Source organism: Eucalyptus grandis, chromosome 7, assembly GCF_016545825.1.
Source record: "Eucalyptus grandis isolate ANBG69807.140 chromosome 7, ASM1654582v1, whole genome shotgun sequence".
In the NCBI taxonomy this organism is placed as follows: domain Eukaryota; kingdom Viridiplantae; phylum Streptophyta; class Magnoliopsida; order Myrtales; family Myrtaceae; genus Eucalyptus; species Eucalyptus grandis.
Window position 1 is genome coordinate 26,369,232 of NC_052618.1, and position 22,783 is coordinate 26,392,014.

Consider the following 22,783-nt stretch of genomic DNA (forward strand, 5'->3'; position numbering starts at 1 on the left):
ATGCAGGTTAGCACAATTGATATCACTCAATCACATGTTCATATTACCCAACCACATACAGTAATACAAACTTAAACAACCAAAACGCATTTGCTTTCATATAATCGACAACCACGGGGGTCTTGATTATTAGACTAAATTGTTATGACACGTCCCATTCCATGCCACACAATTTCGTCCCATAATTCGACGCGTCAACATCACTCAACTTGCACTGCCACACAAGGGCGTAGCCTACTTGCTGTTCGTTATCTACTGGTATTAATGCCAGGCATCGCCTCCCCCGATGGAGTGCGGCTTCGTCATTACGTCGATGGCATTCCCAAAAGAGCATGGGTCCAGTTGGCCTAGCCTCTACTGCGACTCGAGCCTCGTCACTATGTTGACGGCGTTTCTAAAAGATAAAGGTCCAGTTGGTTTAGCCATTACTATGACCGAGTCTTTCAACTAGCACACGACAATTCAATACTGACCCCGAGATACTTTGCATTACACTCAAATACTCCAATGAAAATATTAATCCTTAAAAACCCAATTTCGGTGCCAAACCCAACACTTGAGATTTTCTAAATAAAATCCATATTTTTCATAATCAACACTCAATTTGTATTATCCACTCATCAAATTTAAATTCTAAATACACAAAGCGATCGGCACGAAATTCGAGCAATTGAGGTTAGAAATAATTTTTCGATTTTTTTAAAATTATAATATTTTAATAATTTTCGGAATATAATATATTATTAAATTATCCAATAATTTCGAAACAGTTATTTAAATCAGAAATAAATTCCTTTAAGTCACATCAAGGCTTATATTAAAATAAAAATTTACTTAGCCTTAAATTAAACACACTTTAAGTTAATTAAGCACCTTAATATAATCTACACTTAAATAAATTAAACTAACCACCTAATAACACTTAACATAAACTAAACCTCCCTAAGCATAATTAACCCTCTAATTAAGATTTAGTGAGCTAAACTCATCGGATTAGCGAGCCGAGTGGTTCCAAACGATGGGGACGCAACGGGGATTGACTTTCCTCAAGGCGGGCCAAGCAATTAGGGTCAGGAAGCCGGCCGAAACGGGCTAAAACCAAGTTGAAATACCCATTTTTGCTTGCTTCTAGTTGAGGCCGAGAAGGGGCGAATGCGGTGTCGGTTGAGGTGGAGGAGGACCGATAGGAGCTCGGGCAGCTTGCATGGACCTCCGGCGAGCAGGACAACAGCTCGCAATGGCTCAGTGATGGCGAGTAGCTGCTGGCAATGATGGATGACGGTGCTGGAGGCTCGGGGTCGCACCGGTAGCAGTGGAGCGGCGAGTTGGCGTGCGGGGTGACGCGTGCGAACGGGCAGCGACGGCGACGGACTTTGGCGACGTGCGAGTGAGGGGATGCTCGGTTGGTTTCCGGTCGGCTCGGTGGTTGACGAACGGCAAGGTAGACGGCCGAGAGAACGCAGAACAACGGTGGATTAGAGGCTGGACTCGCGGTTGCACACGGCTGGGCGCGACGGGCGAAGGAGCGACCATTAGCGGTAAGCGAGTGGGCGGCGAAGTGGCGGACGAAGGGGGGGTGTCGGGCTTGCTGGAACCAGTTGGATCCTTCTTCTCTGTCCTCTTTCTCTTTCCAAGAAGCTAGAGGTTGAAGATGATGTTGATGGGTGCTTTTTGAGGGCCAATCTACACTATCCACTTGTCAAGATCTCCTTCAATTTGGCCCAACCATCATGACATCACATGATGTCATACTCCACTATCTCCAATCTCTCACAACCTTATTCCAATGGTTGCAATTTCCTTTTCCGCCGTGGCATGACATCTTGTACATTAAATTCTTTAATTCCATTCAATTCTCTTCCAATTGAGTCCAATTAAAGTCCATAAATTAATCCAATGTTCCTAATAAGATTTGTGACATAACAGGACTTCTAATTTCTGAATTCGATTTCAATTTCACGGTTAATTTCAATTCGGCGCGAATTTAGCGCGTCCATCCATTGGGTAGCTTTTAGGAATTTTCGTGCATTTGACCTGTGGTTGATTATTTTCAAGCTACAAAGTACATCTTCGATACATTGACGACTCTCGGTTATCATAGAAATCTCAAGGTTTCAAATACAGACACAAGGTACCAAAACGATAGAAGAATTGGTCTAGTGTCGATCGACAAGAATTGTGCAATTAGGTGGAATCACCCACACTTAATCACATACCTTTGTCGAGTCGACCTATCTCCGATTTATAATCGATCTTACTGTGTCGTAATGATCTCTTGCAGATTTGTACGGTCGAACAGTCGTTTCCTGGTCGAATTCTCAAGTCTAATGTGTTGGAATCCCTTAACGGCTTCACCTAATAGACTAGTTATCCCATGAGTGATCAGTTCAGGGAAAATAACCATAAGCGCGTCGATGAAATGCCCAACTGTTTCGATCGAAATCAGAACCTGAAATTCAGGATGTCACAGAATGTGAGAACATCGCGTCGACATTGAAGCATTCTTGTATCGGACTTATCAAGTGGGAGATTTTTCGAGATGATGGGTGGGCAAAAAGGGCAAGTTAAGCTTGTCTTTACAAGCTCCAAATAGATAATATTGTATGGTAGGACACGTCCGAAACCATGGATGATGCAAAGTATATCTAATCACATGGAGATTTCTTCTCATATGCAATATTTGTTTCATTATACGTTGCCACCTCAATGACTGTAATCCTTTCTTGAGTTCACCATATTTTCCTCCATCCCCAATTAAAAGAGATTTCTTAAAAAAATGAGGACATCACTCACATTTATGTTAAGTTAAATTTGCATATCATTGATGTCCATAGTTTGTAACTTGCTAGATCGATGTTAAAGGACACCAAAGATGGGCATAGTAACACAACATCCTTTTATTCTCAGTTTACAATATTTTTAATTCAAAACGTTTAAATGATGATGACATACTCAATTTGTATAGAACTCCTAATTGTCATCGAGCATATCTAGTAATAACTTCAGTTAAATTGTGTCCATATTAGGAACAGCCTTTCGAACCAAAACCTAGCTTTCCTCCGGCAACATCGTACACAACTTCAAACGTCTTCTGCTGCACATTACCGTAAATGCCCAGATCAGTATCTGCACCATTCGCCGCAAACGCTAGGCAAACCTGTGAGGCCTTTGCGACGTAGAATATCCCGTTATGGTCCAAATTGATGTCGGCTCCCCCAGCGAAAGAGAATGTTATTGTCGGGACCGTGACTGTGCTCTCTTTACTAAAGTCATAGCACGTATCGAGAATAGAAAGTGCCGGTGCCGTCGTGTAATTCGCCATTGCTTTCCTGAATGCAGTTCTCAAGGCACTATAGGCTGTTGGAGGCAATCGGGAAATGACAGTTCCCGAGTCGATGATGGCGCCTCCACTTGAAAAAACCGTCGATGGTATGGATAGACGATTCCCTTCGACACTGATTCCTACGATACTTATTCCATAGAATTGCGAGCTTTGCGGGACGGTTGATAACGGCGTGAAGCTAACCGAGTTCGATGCTCCGCCGTCTTTGCCGAAAGTCAAGTGTCCTGTGGAGCTCGAGGAAGAGGGTAAGCAGTAGGAGAAATACTTGCCATATTTGGTCGCGGTTTGTTCTACGATGGAGATTTTGTCATCCGAGAGTCCGATCAACCCTGCGGCTCTGCCAAAGAGGCCTTGGTTGTTCTCGCCGCAGCCAAATTCAAAATTGTCAATCACATCTGTTGGTGATATTGTCAACTTTTCGGTTGCGAAGAAGCCGACTGAAGATGATTGATCGCCGTATTGGATGCCATACAGACATGTCGATCTGGAGCATCCCGAAGAAACTAAAGATCCAAGAGCAAAACACATTACTCGCATTAGTTCCAGTTATTCTTGTGATGATTTTCTAACTCATAGAAGCCGAGACTCCTCATCTATGCTTGAAGAACATTCTAGTAAGACATCATGAGTGTGAAGTATGTCAAATGTGCTTGATTATTACCAATGGAACCAAGTTGCGAGCATAATGTTGAGGTGCACGAAATATTGGCATAGGATGACGATTGCGATGGGTCAAAGATCGGGTCAGACTGAGTGTAGCAAGATCCCACGCACGGCTGGCACTGGGTCCACGTGGGGGCTGCCGGTGTCGAAAATGAGAGTGAGGTCCTGTTTTGGCGTGCCGAGGCTGATTGTAACTATATAATTGCCAGTGCCCAGGGTGATGCCAGACTTTGCCGGAAGGCTGGTCGCCGCAGAAACTTTTAGGCCATCGCTACCGTTGGAGGATTGGGACTGAATCCACTTGACCCTTGACTCATCTTGGAGTAGGCTTTTAGTATGATTTAGAGGACTGTGGCCTTGAACAAGCTGAGAGCAAGGGCCGTGCTTGTGATATACTTCCAAGGTCGACTTTCGTTTGCTAGCTAAAATCATGTCACGTGAGAGTAAGTAATTTTGTGATGTAGCAAGTTAATAATGCATTGCTTTTTTTTTTTTTTTGAAAGCAATAATGCATTGCTTAAAAAAAAAAAAAAACAGAAAGATTGTTCTGTTTTCCAGTCAACAAAGACTTGGGTTCAGGGTGGTCAACTCTTAAAATTATTGGTTTGACCGTGGGATAAAAAGTTAAAACCTGCATCCTCACTCTTTCCATTCATTTTTTTTTTATAAAATATTTTCTCATTTTCTAACCATAGTATTTCCATTGGATTAAAAGACTTAGCCTTTTGAATGGGACAAATCAATATGATCCCCATCATATATACGACCAAGTGCCTCCACTAAATGCAATTTAAACTTCTCGGCGCGAGCTACTGCAAAAGAGACGGATCACCTGCCTATATGTCTTCTTTTAATATCCCTCTTACCTCTTAATTTCCTCGTTAATATAAATATAATTATATGAAAAACATGAAGAACAATCCATGGTAACTCATAGGTGCAAGGCATGAGTTCCTACGACTAAGTGGGCAGCGGTGTACTTTCCCTCTGAACTATGAGTCGGGTTCGGTCACTCACGGTGCAGAATTCGACCAATCTTGTTCATGTTCGAGTTCATTCACGATCCCAAAAAAAATCACTTTTCCACTGGACGTAAGTACACTATGTGTTCGTATATAATTGGTTTATACGATTGATAAAACCGCAGTAATTTACTAGTACCCATGGCAGCTTTTCATTATACATAATTAAGAGAGACAGAGAGAGACAGAGAGAGGGCCACCTTTGGTAGTGGAAGGTGAGCAAGAAGGAGAAGGCAATAGAGAGATAACCGATACTGTGTTGCTTGCAATCTTCCCGTCTACTCCATAAGGGTAACCTTGATGGACGAAGCAAGTCAGAAGGACATGGAGAGAGAGTAAGAGCAGAGCCCTGTTAGACACACAGAAGAATGAGCCCTCCATCAACCTGATCGAGAAAGGAAGAAAAAAATTGAATTGCTTTTCCAAATTATTGCCAATAATGCTATCCTGTTCAGCCTTTTATATAGGAGTTATTGGGCGGCAATAATGCACAAGATCATAAAGCCCTACACGGCATCCTTCCTTAAATTAATTACTTTAATCCATCATTTCAGTTATGATTTGTTTAATTGTAATTAGTGATTGAAGGGACGAGCCACCATCCTCCACTGAACTTTGTTTATGTTGATAAACAACTATTAAGCATGAGAGCTGGTCCAACACCTGAAGAGATATATTAAGTTATTCTTCAACTTGGTGGGATAGAGCCTAATTATACTTCCGATTGGTGGATCGTTATTAACTTGTATGCAAATTTAGCCGAAATTAGACATAATGATGTCCATGTAATCCACTAATCAGAAATATGGTTTGAGCGAGTTTTTCCAACTAGGGTCATTGGAGACATGGCTCGAAAGAAAATAAAATGAGTGGAACTATGGACTCCACTCGTGCATGATAATGTTTTCTTTGCTACTTGAACTTAAGAAGAAATTTGATGGGACAGTAATACGTCCTATAATGCTTGTGGGGTAGAATGTTACACGATTAATTAACTATTGACGTTAGAGATAATTAAGATATTTCTCTCAATTTTCTATATTTCTTAAGATTGTGCATATATTTTCTTGATGAATTTATTATGTTAGATAATCATTTAATAAAGCCTATAAATAAGATCGTGCATTATTCTTCAAGATCAATCAAAATTTATAGAAACTCTACAATTCCTCTCTTCCACATTACTTCTTATCTATTTGCTAAGATGTGTGCAAAACAAGTGTAACAATATGAGAGCGCATCGTTAGAAAATAAGTTCACCCTCATAGGTTAGGTATGGATTGAATAAATGATAAGATCATATAAACTGGTTTTGAGATGATTTAGTTATGTTGAATGAAGACCTCCAAATGCTACTGTGAGGAGCAAGGGATGGAGACTCGTATCAAAAGGGACAAGGGAAGAATTTAAAGAGAAGAAACCAAGAAGAACCATACAAAGCAATTAAAAATATTCGTAAAGTAAGCATTAACTTAACTTAGCCGGATAATAGTATTATCATTATGATCAAGTATACTTCTAGAACTTCGGCTTGCCTCCCCCTCCTCCTCTATCTCTCTAACCTTTCTTCGTCTCTTCAACTTCTAGAGGGGAGGGATTTGCCCTAGATCTCTCCCTCTCTCCCTAGTTACTTTTTCTTTTATTTCGTCTTGTTTCTTTCTTTACTCCCCCGATCTAGTTTTCGATCTGAGTGCTTTTCTTCATTATCTAATTCTAAATTTAGGAGTTTTAATGAATAAACTATTTGCCTCTAGTTTCAATGGTGTTCACAGTAATTCGGGTGTCAAATTGTACTTGTTCAATGTGGTTTTGTTAAAAGTTTTGAAACCTCGCATTGACTAAATGGCTTGCTTTCATAGGTGTCAAATTTAAGCTTATCCAATATGTTTATGTTGTCTCCATATGGTGATAATGTTAGGGATGCCAAACCTAAGCGAACAATATTGAAAGACAAAGTCGTAACTACATATAGAGATCCCAGCATGTGCTAATCATTGATGATGATTCATGATTTGGTGATTGGCCGCTCTTCCTTTGGCTTGGATATGGTCATAGATCTGTTTTTTGAAGGACAAGCATGTGATTATCCTTGCCAACCAAGCTCTGATGATGTACCTTGATTTCCAGTCTTTTGTTTGTAGACTTGCTTTGTTATGGTAACTTTTGAGATTTCCTATGAATTCTTTTATGTATCATTTTGGTAATGAAGAAATTTCTTTTGACTACCTAAAAAAAAAAGAAAAAAAGAAAAAAGAAAAAGAAAAACCTTAGTAGGATAATTCTTGTTTTGTTCTTGGTGAATTGATTTCTACATCCATTTCTAACGAAGAAGCCAGAATTACAACGGGATTGTTGTAAAATATTGTTTTGCGAATATATAATAGAGAAGAGAAAGCAAGTGAACACCAGAAAATAGTAGAGAAAGCAAGATGAGAGAGCTTTATTTCTAGTATCTCACTGTCGTGTTTCTGTGTTGTTGTGTTGTACATCAAAACTAAACTCCTATTTATAGGAGAACAAGAATGTACTTATCATTAATATCAATGTATCGAATGATACATGTACTGGATAGGGGAGATGAACGTTCATTGTATAGGGAGATGTATTTAGAACATTTGATACAAATATACCATAATAAGTACATTCGATAAGATGAATATAATGAATATTCATTTATGTATTCTATTCATTCATGTATTTCATAACACTCCCCCTTGAATATTCATTGTATTCATTATGAATGTGCATCGAATAGTACTGCCTCATTAAAAACCTTAAGCCGGAAAAACCCAGTGGGATAAAAACCAGACAAAAGGGAAAAATAGTGCAGAGCACAAAAGTTATGATCTCTCCCTTTTATGGATGCATTAATTGCCTCGTTAAAAACTTTAAGCCGGAAAAATCCTATGGGAAAAAAACCGGACATAAAGAAAAAAGAGTGCAATGTATATATAGCCACTCCTAGGGCTAATTATTATTGCATCTTGTGAACTAGCCACATATTAATGTTGCAATGCATAGTTCATAATATCTCCCCCTTAATAGAGCCATATAGCCACTTCTAGGGCTAATCAATCTTACATCTTATAAACTCGCCTCATACCAATGCCATATACTAATTTCTCAAAAGTTGATGTTGGTAATGATTTGGTAAAAAGATCTGCAAGATTATTTATGGATCGAATCTATTTAACATCAATTTGTCGACTTTCTTGGAGTTCATGAGTATAGAAAAATTTTGGCGAGATATGCTTGGTCCTATCACCTTTGATATATCCTCCCTTGACTTGTGCAACACAAGCAGCATTATCTTCATAAATTATAGTGAGAGAATTTGTAACCGGTATTAAGCAACAAGAATTATGAATATGTGTTATAACGGATCTTAACCAAACATACTCTCTTCCAGCTTCATATAAAGCAATAATCTCAAAGTGGTTAGAAGATGTAGTTACTAGCGATTGCTTCGTAGAATGCCAAGAAATAGCGGTGCCGTTATAACAAAATAAATACCCGGTTTGAGAGTGAGCCTTATGTGGATCGGATCTATATCCAGCATCAGCATATCCAACTAAACCAGAGTTAGTGGAATCTTTGGAATAATATAATTCTAAATTTATGGTTCCTCGGAGATAACGAAAAATATGTTTAACTCCATTCCAGTGTTTCCGAGTTGGCTCAGGACTAAAATGTGCTAATAAATTTACTGCAAAAGCGATATCTGGTCTCGTACACTGTGCCAAGTACATCAAAGCCCCAATTGCATTGAGATATAGTACTTCAGGACCAAGTATCTCTTCATCAAATTCTCTAGGACGAAATGGGTCCTTTTGGGGATCTAGAGACCTTACAATCATAAGGGTGCTAAATGGGTGAGCTTTGTCCATGTTGAAATGTTTAAGCAATCTTTCAACATATGCTGATTGATGGACGATTATTCCATTTGCTTTATGCTCAAGCTCTAGACCAAGACAAAGTTTGGTTTTACCCAAATCTTTAACTTCAAACTCCATTTTCAAATATTTAGCAATTTCAGCTAACTCTTCTGGAGTTCCAATTAAATTTATATCGTCGACATAAACTGCTACAATAGCAAATCTGGTTTCTGATTTCTTAATAAATACACATGGACATATATGATCATTCTTGTACCTTTCCTTAATTAGGTACTCACTTAGGTGTTGATACCACATGCGACCGGATTGCTTTAACCCATACAAAGATCTTTGCAATTTTATTGATAATAAATTGCGGGGAGTGCATGCTTCAGGCATTTTGAATCCCTTGGGAATTTTCATATAAATATCATAGTCTAATGAGCCATATAAATATGCCGTCACAATGTCCATAAGACGCATTTCCAATCTTTCAAAGATTGTTAGGCTAATGAGAAAATGAAATGTAATCATATCCATCACAGGTGAATATGTCTCATTATAGTCAATCCCAGGTCTCTGGGAGAATCATTGGGCAACGAGTCGGGCTTTATACATGACAACCTCGTTTTTCTCATTTCGTTTTCGGATAAATACCCCTTTATATCCAACGAGTTTTACATTATCGGGGATACGAGTTATAGGTCCAAAAGCCTCTCGTTTAGTTAGGGAAGCTAATTCATCTTTAATTGCTTCCTCCCACTTAGGCAAATCTTGCCTTTGACGACATTCAATAATAGATTGCGGCTCACAATCATCATCTATAATTTTATGAGCAATTGAGAATGCAAAAGCATCATTAATGATGATTTCATTTCGATCCCAAATTTCATTACAATATGTAATGGAATTTTCGGTATTCCCAGGGCTAGTGTTCCTTTTATGGGTTTGAGCCTCTTCAGGGGCAATAAGCTCTTTGGGAGCAAGCACAACGCCAAGCTCTTTTGGAGCGGATTCCTGATTCTTTCCCCTTCGTTTTTGAGGAGCAGTATCTTTTGATCCTATCGGTCTACCACGCTTCAAGTGCGGAGATTTTGATCCATTTTAGCCTGTTCTTCGGGAACAACTATCCTAGCTGGAGCATTTGCAGCTGGAATATGAGACTTCGTTACCTTAGTAGCATCATTAAATGCGTTAGGAAGTCTATTAGCCATAGTCTGTAAATGGATTATGCGCTGCACCTCGTTTTCACATTCAGGAGTCCTTGGGTCTAATTGAGATAAAATTTTCTCATTCCAGGAGAAAACCTTAACTGGTTTTTATTTTGCAGTCATAGAAGTTATAGGTATCCTAATTGATGGAAACCTAGTCTCATCAAAATGACAATCTGCAAACCTGGCAGTAAAAAAATCACCAGTAGTTGGTTCCAAGAACCTAATGATAGACTGTGAATTAAACCCAACATAAATGCCTAAATGGCATTGGGGACCCATTTTCGTCCTTTTTGGCGGTGCTACAGGCACCTATATTGCACAACCAAAGGTGCGTAGATGTGAAATATCTGGTTCATAACCAAAAACCATTTGAAGAGGAGATTGTAAAAGACTAGCAATGGGGCGTAATCTTATTAGAGTTGCTGCATGCAAAATTGCATGACCCCACGCTGTATCATTGAGATTCGTTCTTAATAATAGAGTGCGGGCAATGATTTGGATAAGTTTAATCAAGGATTCTGCCAATCCATTTTGAGTATGAACATATGCAACCGGGTGCTCAATCTCGATTATGAGTGAAGCACAATATGTATCAAAACTCTTTGACGTAAATTCATCAACATTATCCATCCTTATGCTCTTAATTGGATAATCAGGGAATTGTGCCTGGAGCTTTATAATCTGCGCAAGTAAACGTGCAAATGAGACATTGCGTGTAGATAATAAGCAAACATGGGACCATCTACAGGATGCGTCCACTAGTACTATAAAATATCGAAATGGTCCACTTGGTGGTTGTATTGGTCCACAAATATCACCCTGAATTGTTTGCAAGAATAAATAAGATTCAAAATCAACCTTTGTTATAAAAGGTTTGATAATGAGCTTTCCTTGTGAGCAAGCCTCACAATTATAATCTTTGGACAACAATACCTTTATATCCTTTAAAGGGTGCCATTTTGTATTTTGAATTATCCTACGCATCATTAAAGTACTAGGATGACCAAGGCGATCATGCCATAGTCCAAACTGATCATGGCTTACCAATCTCCAAGATGTGGTGGCGTAGGTTTCAACAGCTTTAATCATGACAAAATACAAACCATAGAAGAAGCTTCTAGCTTCTCATGGATGGTCTTCAGGCTCATCTTATAAGAGGAAATGCCAATATATTCCTTATCTTGTTCATAAACAGTCTCAATATGGTACCGATTACGGCGTACATCTTTGAAACTGAGCAGATTCCTTTTTGATCTAATGCTCAGAAATGCATTCTCAATATGTAGGATTGTGCCATTTGGCAAAATAATTGTAGCATTCCCAAAATCATCAATAATTGGAACATGACCTAATGTATGGATTTGCACCTTACGCAATGTCATACTCGAGAAAAAGTGTCTACTACAAAATATAGTATGTGTTGTTGCATTATCAAGCAAACAAACATCTTCCTTTTTTCTCGGTATTTTCCATTTGCATTTATATTGACAACTTCAGGTGTCAAGTATCATAAAAAGTTGCATATTAGTTATATAGTCGAATAAAATTTCAAAAATAAATATTATATAAGGTTCATAAGCATTTCATAAAGAATAATAAAAGTAATACATTTAAAGCGAAACAACATAAAATTCGAAATTCAAATTATCATCAACCAATCTAATTCATCAAAGTAATCAGAGGTCTTCAAAGAAATCAGAGATATCCAATGATGCATTTGCTACTTCAGGAGCAAGAGGAGTCCCACCAATGGAGATATTGTTGGCCTCAACAATGGTTATTTATGGCAGTAGGATTGATTTCAATGGCATGAGATTCACCACGCTTGCCCGTATTCTTTAAAGATGTCTGGTATAGGTCAACAAAATGTTTTGGCGTACGACAGGTATGTGACCAATGCCTAGTCATGCCACAACGATGACAAATACTTTCATTAATCACCTTCTTTGGCTTCTTTTCTTTGCCATGATTCGGGCCAAAGTTTGATTTCCTAGGCCGGTTCAATTTCTTGCCATCCCTTCTAAGATTATGTTCTTGCCTGTGCTAATAGCCCTTAAAATGACCAGTATTTTTCTCAAAGTTAGCATGTGCTTCAGGCAATGCTTTTGAGCCAGCAGGTCTAAGATCATGATTTTTGAGCAGCAATTCATTAGTTTGCTCAGCAGTAAGAAGCACAGAAATTAATTCAGAATATGTGGCAAACTGACGTTGCCGGTATCGCTGTTGCAATACAATATTCGAAGCATGAAATGTGGAAAAAGTTTTCTCAAGCAATTTCGCATCAGCGAGTTTGATACCGCATAACTCAAGCTGAGAAACAATATCAAATAAAGCAGAATTATAGTCAGACTGATTTAAAATCTTGCAGTCTGAGATTTTGCCAATCATATTGTGCTTGAGGGATGATAACCGTTTTGATATGATCATACCTATCCTTCAACCTCCTCCACAAGATATGAGGGTCTCGAACGGATAAATATTGAGTCTGCAGGCTCTCATGCAAATGACGACGAATAAAAATCAGCGCATTTGCTTTATCCCTTTCATTTGAGGTTCCATCATTTGTAATTGTATTGGCGAGACCTTGCCCTTGGAGGTGCATTTCCATGTCAAGGCACCATGATAGATAATTCTTTCCACTCACTTCCAGGATGTAGAATTTGGGCTTTTCAATATTTGCCATAATCCTTGCAAAAATAAATCCTTAAATTAATTAAAAGGATTTTCAAATATCCACCGCTATTTCAGGAGCAGAATGATATTTTTAGATTTGAAATTTGGCTTCGGGCCAATAAAAATGAAGAATTGATAGAAGAAGATGAAGTATAAGTTGATCAATAAAAAGAATGCCCACATTGCAAAAATTACTTACTCAGTCGGTAGATCTTCGTGCTTACAAAAATTACTTACTCAGTCAGTAGATCTTTATGCTGATAACGTGTTGTAAAATATTGTGTTGTGAATATATAATAGAGAAGAGATTGAGAAGAGAAAGCAAGTGAACACCATAAAATAGTAGAGAAAGCAAGATGAGAGAGCTTTATTTCTAGTGTCTCACTGTCGTGTTTCTATGTTGTTGTGTTGTACATCAAAACTAAACTCCTATTTATAGGAGAACATGAATGTACTTATCATTAATATCAATGTATCGAATGATACATGTACTGGATATGGGAGATGAATGTTCATTATATAGGGAGATGTATTTAGAACATTTGATACAAATGTACCATAATAAGTACATTGGATAAAATGAATATAATGAATATTCATTCATGTATTTCATAACAGGGATCCTATTTTAATTAATTTTCTCGTCTTTAGATTTATTATTATCTGAATAAGATTTCAGTTCACAATGTTTCAGTTTTTATTATTATAATAATTTGGTTAGGAAACATCATACATTGTTGTTAATGCCTATATGATTAGCTCCTGAATATGAATTAATCTTTATGTATGAATTTTTCCTTTAATTATAGGCATAATATTTATGTCCATTATTAATGATCTCTTGACTTCTTCGCATGCTGATGAGAATGACCGGAGCTAGAATTACTAATAGGTCGTGTAAAATGTTCATTCAGAGCAGTTCTTTGAATCTTGTGGCGAGGTCTCTAATTAAATTTTGGATACTCCTCCTGAACTGCATCTGAGTTCACATGAAATTTCTTTTAGGGCCAATGGCTATGGAGTTGTTTTCAAAATACATCAAGCCCGCATTTGGTACGCTTGATAATTCAAATTTTGTTTGGTATTGGCAAGGGATGCTTATATTACTCGTGATCGACCATGGCTATATGATTTGGATGTTGTACATTGTGGGAGAAGAAGTTTCACGACTTGACTCATTAGAAAGGGCATCCGCATGACAGAAGTCAACACTGGAATTACACCTGCATGACGCTATTAATTAATTTCTTATATTTTCTTTTTATAACCCCATTTTTAAGTGCATACGTCACTGTCACCTTGAATTGATTTGTATTATTTTGTACTTTAGCATTTTTCTGAACAGTTAGAATTCTATTTACACTACTAGGAATAAAATTAAATGTGAGACCCACTCTTAATTTAAGCTTATTTCTTACTTTTTTTTTCCTTCCTTTTGTTTGAATTCTTCATTTTCCCCCTTTGATACCAGTGTCTGTCTTTTCAAAATAAAAAAAAAAGTTTATTTGGAAGATAGCCAACTATTATTGTGTTAATGAGTTGTATTAATTTTTTTCAATTTTATACTAGGAAATCATATTTTAAAAATAACCTAAGCACGGGTAAGAGTAAAAAGATTAATCTACTCGTTTTACTAAATGCTTAGAATTTTTTTATGTACTTAAATTTGTCATATTGTTATTTTTTACATATATCTATTAAAAAATCGTGTAGTGATGGCATGAAACATAAATAAAATCAGACTATTTGATTTATCAAACGAAAGAAAATCTGAGCCGTTAAAACATATTGAAGTTATTATTAAACAAAAACATTCATTAAAAGTAGTAGACGGATCCTTTTTACTCTTAATGATACTTAAGTTTTTTTTTTTTTTGAATAATGGTCTCTTGGTACAAAATATCATTACACAATAACCAATTGGTTATCTATCAAAAAAATTATGAATTGGGAAAAGAGGGACACTGTCCCTAAATGGCAAAAAAGAAGAAGAAGAAGCTTAAATTAAAAGTGAACCTTCTATTAGATCGTATTCTTTGTTGTTGGGGTATAATTGTAACTGCACTTTTTTTTTTATATATAGTTTAAAACAAGTAAGACATGCAAAAGATAATGTTCTCAATTTAATATGATAGGGGTATATACAACAGGAGTGGAAAAATCGCGAGCCAATTAATTATTATCGCATTAAGGTTTGCTTGATAATGTTTCATTAAGAAACAAGGTTTACCGATTACACCGTACATATCACTGTCAATGTATTCTTTAGTTAGCTTTTGATTATTAATTTTAATATTGAGATGAATATGTTATTGTCAAGTTTTGGCGTTTCGTTCCTTTTCCCGTGTCCTGTGTCTTTTCTATGATTTCCTTACCTTTCTTGCTATCCCATTTTTCTTCCCTTTAAAAGATTCTCAACCGTGTTTTGCTACCCCCTTCCATCCCAAACTAGTTCGCCCTTCCTTGCTATCCTATTTTTCAACCCTTTCTACAATTCTAAACCCATGTTGACTGTCTTTTGTTATGCGCATCCGTCCCGCATCGGTTTCAATTTACAACTAAGACGAGTTTCGAATGTTTAAAGATGTGGAAATCCATATTTGCTTAAGGCGGCCTTCGTAAATAGGGATTGAATTCACATAATGATTAAAGATATTGAACTCTTGAATGTGCTCGACAAATTCGATTAGTGGGAATAGAGAATTATACATGTTGACTATTGGATCGTAGTTTACATGTCATTGATGTTAGGTACCGGTGGCCAGGTGGGGCTCTCTCAATTAATCGAGCCTATTCCCAAACTAGGACTGAGGTTGAAACCGGCAAGCAAGAATTAAATAAGAAAACCTTGGAAAAAAATTAAATAGGAAATAATTAGAAATGAAAGAGTGGCATCGAGTGGGAGTGGTCTGAAGGTCACGTCGTGGCGTGTGACGTAGATTCCCATATTGATGTAAGCATATAGAATAATAAATGATTTTAAAAATATTTTATTCAAAATGATTATTTATATTATTTTAAATAATTAATTAATGAAAAATATTTTCATCATTAATAACTATTTATGTCTAAATATTTTCGTGAGTGGTAAAAATATTTCTCGTTCATTCATATTTGTTAATGATATAATCGCTCATTTTGAGGAAAATGTTCTCAAAATCATTTATTTTTTATGAAATAAATAATTTTGGAAGAAGAACAACGCAAGTGCAATAATTTTCATATGACGTTCACTTGATTGGTGTAACTTTTTTTCGTTCACTTAACTGCCACATTAGAGTAAAATCAATTATTTGAATGTCATTTTCAACAAATCATCATATGTGGAATTTTTCAATGCTTTATATATATATTTTGAATGAATTTTTCTTTTCCTTTTTTATTCTTCCCTTTTTTTAGCTTGCAAGGTATTGAAAAAAAGGGCCCAAAAAGAGGAAAATAATTTTAAGAAAAAAAGAAAAATAATTTAAAAATAAAAAAATTCAACATTAATATCGGTAAGACCACATAGGACCATTAGCATCCACATGAAATTTTCTAGTAAAACAAATCGTTGATAACACTCATTTAATTTTTTTTTTAAATTTGTAAGTGAGCGAAGAAAAGTTATGGCACCCAAGTGAATATTGTATGAAAGTTATGACATTTACGCTGTTTTTACCCTAATGAGTTTTTTTGCTTGATAGGGAAATTCTATGTCAACTTCTTAGTGAATGACAATTTAGTGCATGGTCTGCTAAAACCGTGTAGTGACGGCAAGTAATTATGCTTATCAGTAAGAATAGCTTGGCCGACTCTCTCGCTCGTTTGGAGCCATTAGGTGCATAGCACATCGATGACTTTGGAATCAATGCTTTTGAGTCATTAGGGGTATAGCAAACAATGACTTTAGACTCTCTCTTTCTCTCTCAGAATCATTTATTATAAAATTATGATACCGTTTGATTCAAGTAATATAATATTATCACACTGTTTTGTTTCATGAATGACACATATCGTAACGGCACATTGCGTTAGAATTCCCCAAATATCTATAAATTCAAAATTGGAGAGAATATAAGCATTTTCATTTTTTTTAAATAGTCAATCATGATTGATTAGTTCACTACGCCATATATTATTAGAAATATAATATATCACATCAAATATTTGTCTATATCTTCATAATTTATTTGTGATTATAACAAAATGTTAAGCACATAAAGTGCGATGACATTTAAATAAAAATTGTACTATCATTTCGACAGCCAATTATCAGTGTAATATCCCATCTATACTTTCAAGACTTTACAATTTAACAACAAAATAACTGTTAATTAATTATAACTAATCTATGCTGATGGTTTAAATTTAGCCATACAATATGTGGTGTACTAAATAAACATTATTCATCGAATGATTAACAATATGAGTAGAGTAATAATTATATAACTATTCAATTTTTAATTAGCATAATTATAACTAATATTATTAGTGAATTATGAATGGTATAATAACTAATCATGAAAATTTGGATAATCTTACCTAATAGTGAGAAGCTAACATCGCTTGTTTTGGAGGTCATGTGCATATTAGAGCTTTTATGAGAAAGGTGACAAATTAGCAGATAAATTAATCGTTTGCCGCTAACCGAGCAAAAAGCTCTACCTAGTTCTGATAGTGAAGTGAATGGATGGTTTCCAAAAGGTTAGGGGTTTTGAATAGAATCAGGTCGGTCCCTGTCGTGAACTGAGGCCCTCTACATGTTATCTTTTTTTCTGAAAATATTTTAACAAATATAATTATTTTTAAAAACTGCTTTCAGCTATCAGAAACACATCATCATACGTATGGTCGAAAGGACGAAAGTGTCCTATCTAAATAGGTCAATTAATAACATGGCCGTGTCATTTGCAAACTTATTAATGTATAATCAAATAAATTCGGTCAGTCAAAATGCACAAAATTAGGACTCATGCATACTACCACGCATATTTTCATTAGGAAACTTTTTATTAGGAGGTAAATAGTGACTTGAAAAGATTTGAACTCAGGATCTCTTGCTCGATATTATGTAAAATTTTGTGGAACCATTATGTATTGTTCTAAAAGTTTAAGTTACACGATAAAGACATAATTTAATATTTAAATATTATATTAGAAGTCATGCCAAAGCATGAAGGGATGTAACATATTTTACTTGACTACACTTGCTATAAATTCAAAATTAGGTTCTCAAAATTGAGAAATTATATTGATAATTGCTTCGATAACTCGATGGGAAAATGTGGTACCCAGAAGGTTTCTTGTGGTGCTAACCCTTCCTCATAGGTAACCAAACCCTAGACGAATATTCTTTCTAGTTCTCACAATATGACCAGTTCCTTCAAATGCTCACCTAGCTCCGCAAACATCCCAGGCCTTTAAAAAAATGATTGGCGATGAGTCCATCGCTTTGTTTCTATTTCCAAACCATATATTTAAGTTTCCGGAAATTTCCCCCTTAATAGCACATGTCACTTTCGGCCTCCGGTCCGATTTGAGGGAGGCGCTACCCCTACATGCGCGGAGGATTCCGTGGATGAATTGAACCCGTCAGCTGGTTTTCTTTATTTTTTGTTTGCTTCTTCCCCCTTTCCCCTCTTTTGAAACAAAAATGTACCATGACCAAACCCACTTCCGATACAATGTTAGAAGTCCCAATCCTAGCTTAATCTAATAGGAAAAACGAGATCATATCTATCATGATGTGATGTGACCTAGTTGGATGTTCACAAGATGATGCAATTACCACATAATTGCGTCTCTTTCGTCTAATTCAAGGCAAAAGGCGAGATTTTGAAGAGGGACTTCAAGACATGCTCCTCACTGCGCACAGATATATTTTGCAAGACACATGACTGAAGTTGGGGGCATCTGTAGACGCTAATGAAATTAATTGAAATTAAAGTGTCATATTACCACAATATTTAATCAAGTAAATATCAATTACTAGGGTTTGAGCTGGTCTCACCCTTCCCTCCATCTGTTTCGATTTTCTTCAAGTTCTTTTTTTTTTTTTTTGTACTTTTCCTCATTTTTCTCTCCCAATCTAGATTTGAGAGTTAAAACTCTCAAATCTAGTTCTAGACCTAAGAGTTCTTTTCTTCTGATTTATATTTGGGAGTTTGATAATGTTTTCAGGGATTTGATGCCATTGTGCTATGTTTATGTATGGATCCTTTATCTCTGATTTTAATGAACTCAGGAGCTTTGGTGTTTCGCTAAATTATGAAAATTTGCTCTCCCAAAGGCTAGATTTGTATTTATTCAATCTATTTTGATTGTCTCTATGCGGCGATGGTGTAGAGGAAATTGAACCTAAGCACGCAACACCAATTGGCAACATCGTAATTATTGGAGAAGAAATTTTTAAAGTGTGCTCATCATTGACAATGATATGAGATCCGGTGATTGGCCATCAATTATTTTGCTTGACAAATATGTTCTTTTGGAACGACTGTGTGCTTAATCCTGCGAGTGCTTTGTTGATTCCCATTGTTTTTTGGATTTGACTTTGTTTTGTAGTATTTTGACCTTTGCTTTGCTTTGATTTGTTTTACCATGAAAGTCCATATATTTTCCGTACATCCTTTTGAGTCAATATATTTTTTTTTTACAAAAAAAAATCAATTACTTGGTAAAATAATATGTAATGCCTTGTGCATCTATATTTGCTCATATCCCTTATCTATTATCCATACGTCATATTATTTGGATAATTCAAGGTACGGAAATTGCCACATGGCCCAATGTTGATGGAAATTGCTACTAATTTTGGTCACACACAAGTTACCATATAAACTATAATTAATTCTGGTCACTTATCAACTTTTTATCTCACTCAATTTGAAAAGTATCAACATTTATTTATACTTTTGAAAGTACCGACTATTAAATTATTAGCAATTATTCATTTATACACGAAATCACCAATATAAGTTTAATTTATTTTGCAACAATTGTCAACAGTTGTCAACGGTTGTCACTTTATGTTACCAATTTATGTTAGTAACTTATTAACTTTTTACTGACAAAAAAAAAATTATTAACTTTTTGTTAGGAAAATCCCTTATAATGTTTTGAAGATGATAAAATAAATCAAAGGCTACTAATGTGTTTGATGGTTAAGTAATAGATCATGTAGATGATAGAACATGTAAAAGATATTGTCAAAGTTTGAAGATGACCAGAAGATTGAACATAACACATGTCCAAAGTATATTATGAAGATTTCCAGATTTCTATGTTAAAATCTAAAGATTGCCAGACTTTAGTGTCAAAGTCTGTTATACATTAGAAGTCTGCTCACTCTGACAAATTCCAGACTAAACGTGAATGAAGAACCAAAAAACAGACTCTATGCTGAAATTGAACCAGAAGACAGACTATATGCTGAAGCTAAACTTATTCAGACTGTGTTCAGACCTTAAAGTTAAATTTGTTCAGAAGCAGAATATGTTCAGACCCAGATTGTAAAGTCTATTGCACTTAGACTCAGATTATAAAGTCTATTGCACTCAGACTTTACATCCCAATTCGACAGAACGTAACACAAGTCCTAATCATATAACGGCTAGTAATCTGGTTTGGATTTCACATTAAGATTGATTTGATTGACTCAATCTAATTGATTGACAATTGGATCATGAAGACAAGAACTTTCCATACGAAGAATATCATCTTCCGCGGTCAAACCTTATTCCTCCTGGCCCTAAAGGAACATATTCGCAAAGCTGTTAAGGATAGAGCTATTACCTTTTTCAAGGTCTCGGATACGATCCGTAATATAAGACGTCAGCTCAGTTAGGGTATCCACCCCTCGATCTTTGATTAATCTACTATCCTTTCGCTGGTCGGTGCCTCTTTTATGCTCCTAGTTGGTTGTTTATTGCAGATCCTTTTCGACCTAAGTTCTTTGACACCCCTTTCCTTGTCCCTTTCTCCCTTTGAGGTTCTCCTTTCTTGGTTGGTCCTATTCTGCTTGTTGCTGGTTTGCTGTTTGTCTCTGGTGCTTTCAAGATGATGGCCCACTTGTTGCTTCGTTGATGCGGGTGTTGCCCTCTCGTGTGATGCGGTGTCCAGCTTCTCCTCAACAATCGGTGGCTTCCCCTCGGTGTTTCGTTGTCTTGCTGTTTTTCGTTTCTCCCTTGTTTCTTTGTCTCGTGTGCGGGCTGCCTTGTTTGGCCTTTCTCTCCTCTGCTGTGGTTGTTGTTTTAGCCTTTTTTTTTGCTGCTGTTCTTTCTTTCCCTATTCTGTAGTTGTACCCCCAGTACCCTTCCACACTTTTGACTACCTTGTCTTTTGAGTGTAAGCTTTTTGGTTTCGAGGTCCTTAGTTGTACAGTTGTATAGCCTCTTGGTTCAAAAGTTAATATAATACTTATATTTTACCCAAAGAAAACTTTCCATACGAAGAAGCTCTACTTATGGAAACCAAGATTCTGTTTGTATGGATGATCAAAATCAATTTGGGATTCTACTTTTGTCACTCAACGGCTACCAAATTTTCTAGATACAGATTTGTCTAATGGGTAGATTGGAAGACGATCCTCGAGATATTGTCCAACGGCTAGTTTGGAAGTGGAGGAGTATTTAAGGAGATCAAGGACCGATGAGCAAGTAAGAGACGGAGCATATAATTTATAATTCCAATGTCTGAGCAATCTTCGATCATACACTTGTCTCTTGTGAGTTTAAGCGTTTGTGATTGTGAGAGAAATACCAAAAGAGTGACTTACTGAGATAGTGTGATATACTACTAAGTGTTTGCACTCAAAGTTGTAAGCTTTTGTTGATCGCATAGTGGAATCCAACAAAAAGGCCGTTAGCATAGGAGAGTGGACGTAGGCTTAGTCTAAGCCAAACCACTATAAACACTGTGTTCTTATTCTCTTCCCTGAACTCCTTTATTTTGTTCGTAGTTCTATTTAACCGCGAAAGTCTGATATCGCTCAAAGTCTACTGCTCTTCAGACTCAGTTTCAAAAGTTTGTTGTTATTCAGACTCAGGTTATAAGTAAAGATTTTCACTGCATTTTGCAGAATCTGTTTTCACACATATTCACCACCTCTCTAGGTGTTCGTACTAGCACTTTCACTTTTTACTTGTCGGGTTTCGAAATAACCACAATTGGTCAACATTAAGTTACCAACTGTCTTTTATCAATTTTCATCTTGTATGATTTTGAAAAGTTTTGACATGTATATACTTCCAAAATTACCAACTACTTTAATAATTTATCATTATGCATTTTTCTGGCTCACTCACCATGTCAAAGTTACTAACTTTTTACTTGAAATTATAAACTATAATCTGATTAATTTACCAACATTTTCAACATTAAGTTATCAACCAATTTTAGTTACTTACCAACTATTATTTTGCTTGATCTAGAGTTGTGCAAACATTTAATTTTACTTAAAAAATAACCAATTACTTTAATAATCTACCCATACATTCTTTTTGTGGCTTACCAACATGTTCTATACTAACTTTTATTCAATATTTCCAATCTTAATTTATTAATTTACAGATAAAATTGCTTTGCAGTGTTTGCAAGGTCACAACCACCGTGATCACCTGTCTTTGTTAACAGGGAGCGCCGGCGCAGGGAGGCCTAGTCACAATCCGACGTAATGTGGTGGTAATGGTTGAGCCGGGGGGAGAGAGAGGTTTGGATTTGAATCTCTTTATTGTGGTATATTCCACGAGAAAGTAGGGACAATCTGGTCATTATAGGGCGACCCTCTAGCTTCAGAGGCATATACCTTCTCAAGTTCATCATATTTTTCTCCATTGCTGTTTGTAAAAAATTTCTTAAATGCATATCACTTACATGATTGTTTAGCTAAATTTGGATACTGATGGTGTACATAATTTGTAACTCACAAAGATCGACGTTAAACGACACTGGAGAAGTGCACTTCCTCTATTTTTGATATGTAATAGTTGCAACTCAAAATGTTTATTCAAG

General features: G+C 36.2%; 1 pseudogene; it reads right to left on the reverse strand.

The window, feature by feature from the left end:
• Positions 1–3,022: 3,022 nt before the first annotated feature.
• Positions 3,023–5,441, reverse strand: LOC104453157 (annotated as a pseudogene).
• Between the last annotated feature and the right edge of the window lie 17,342 nt (positions 5,442–22,783).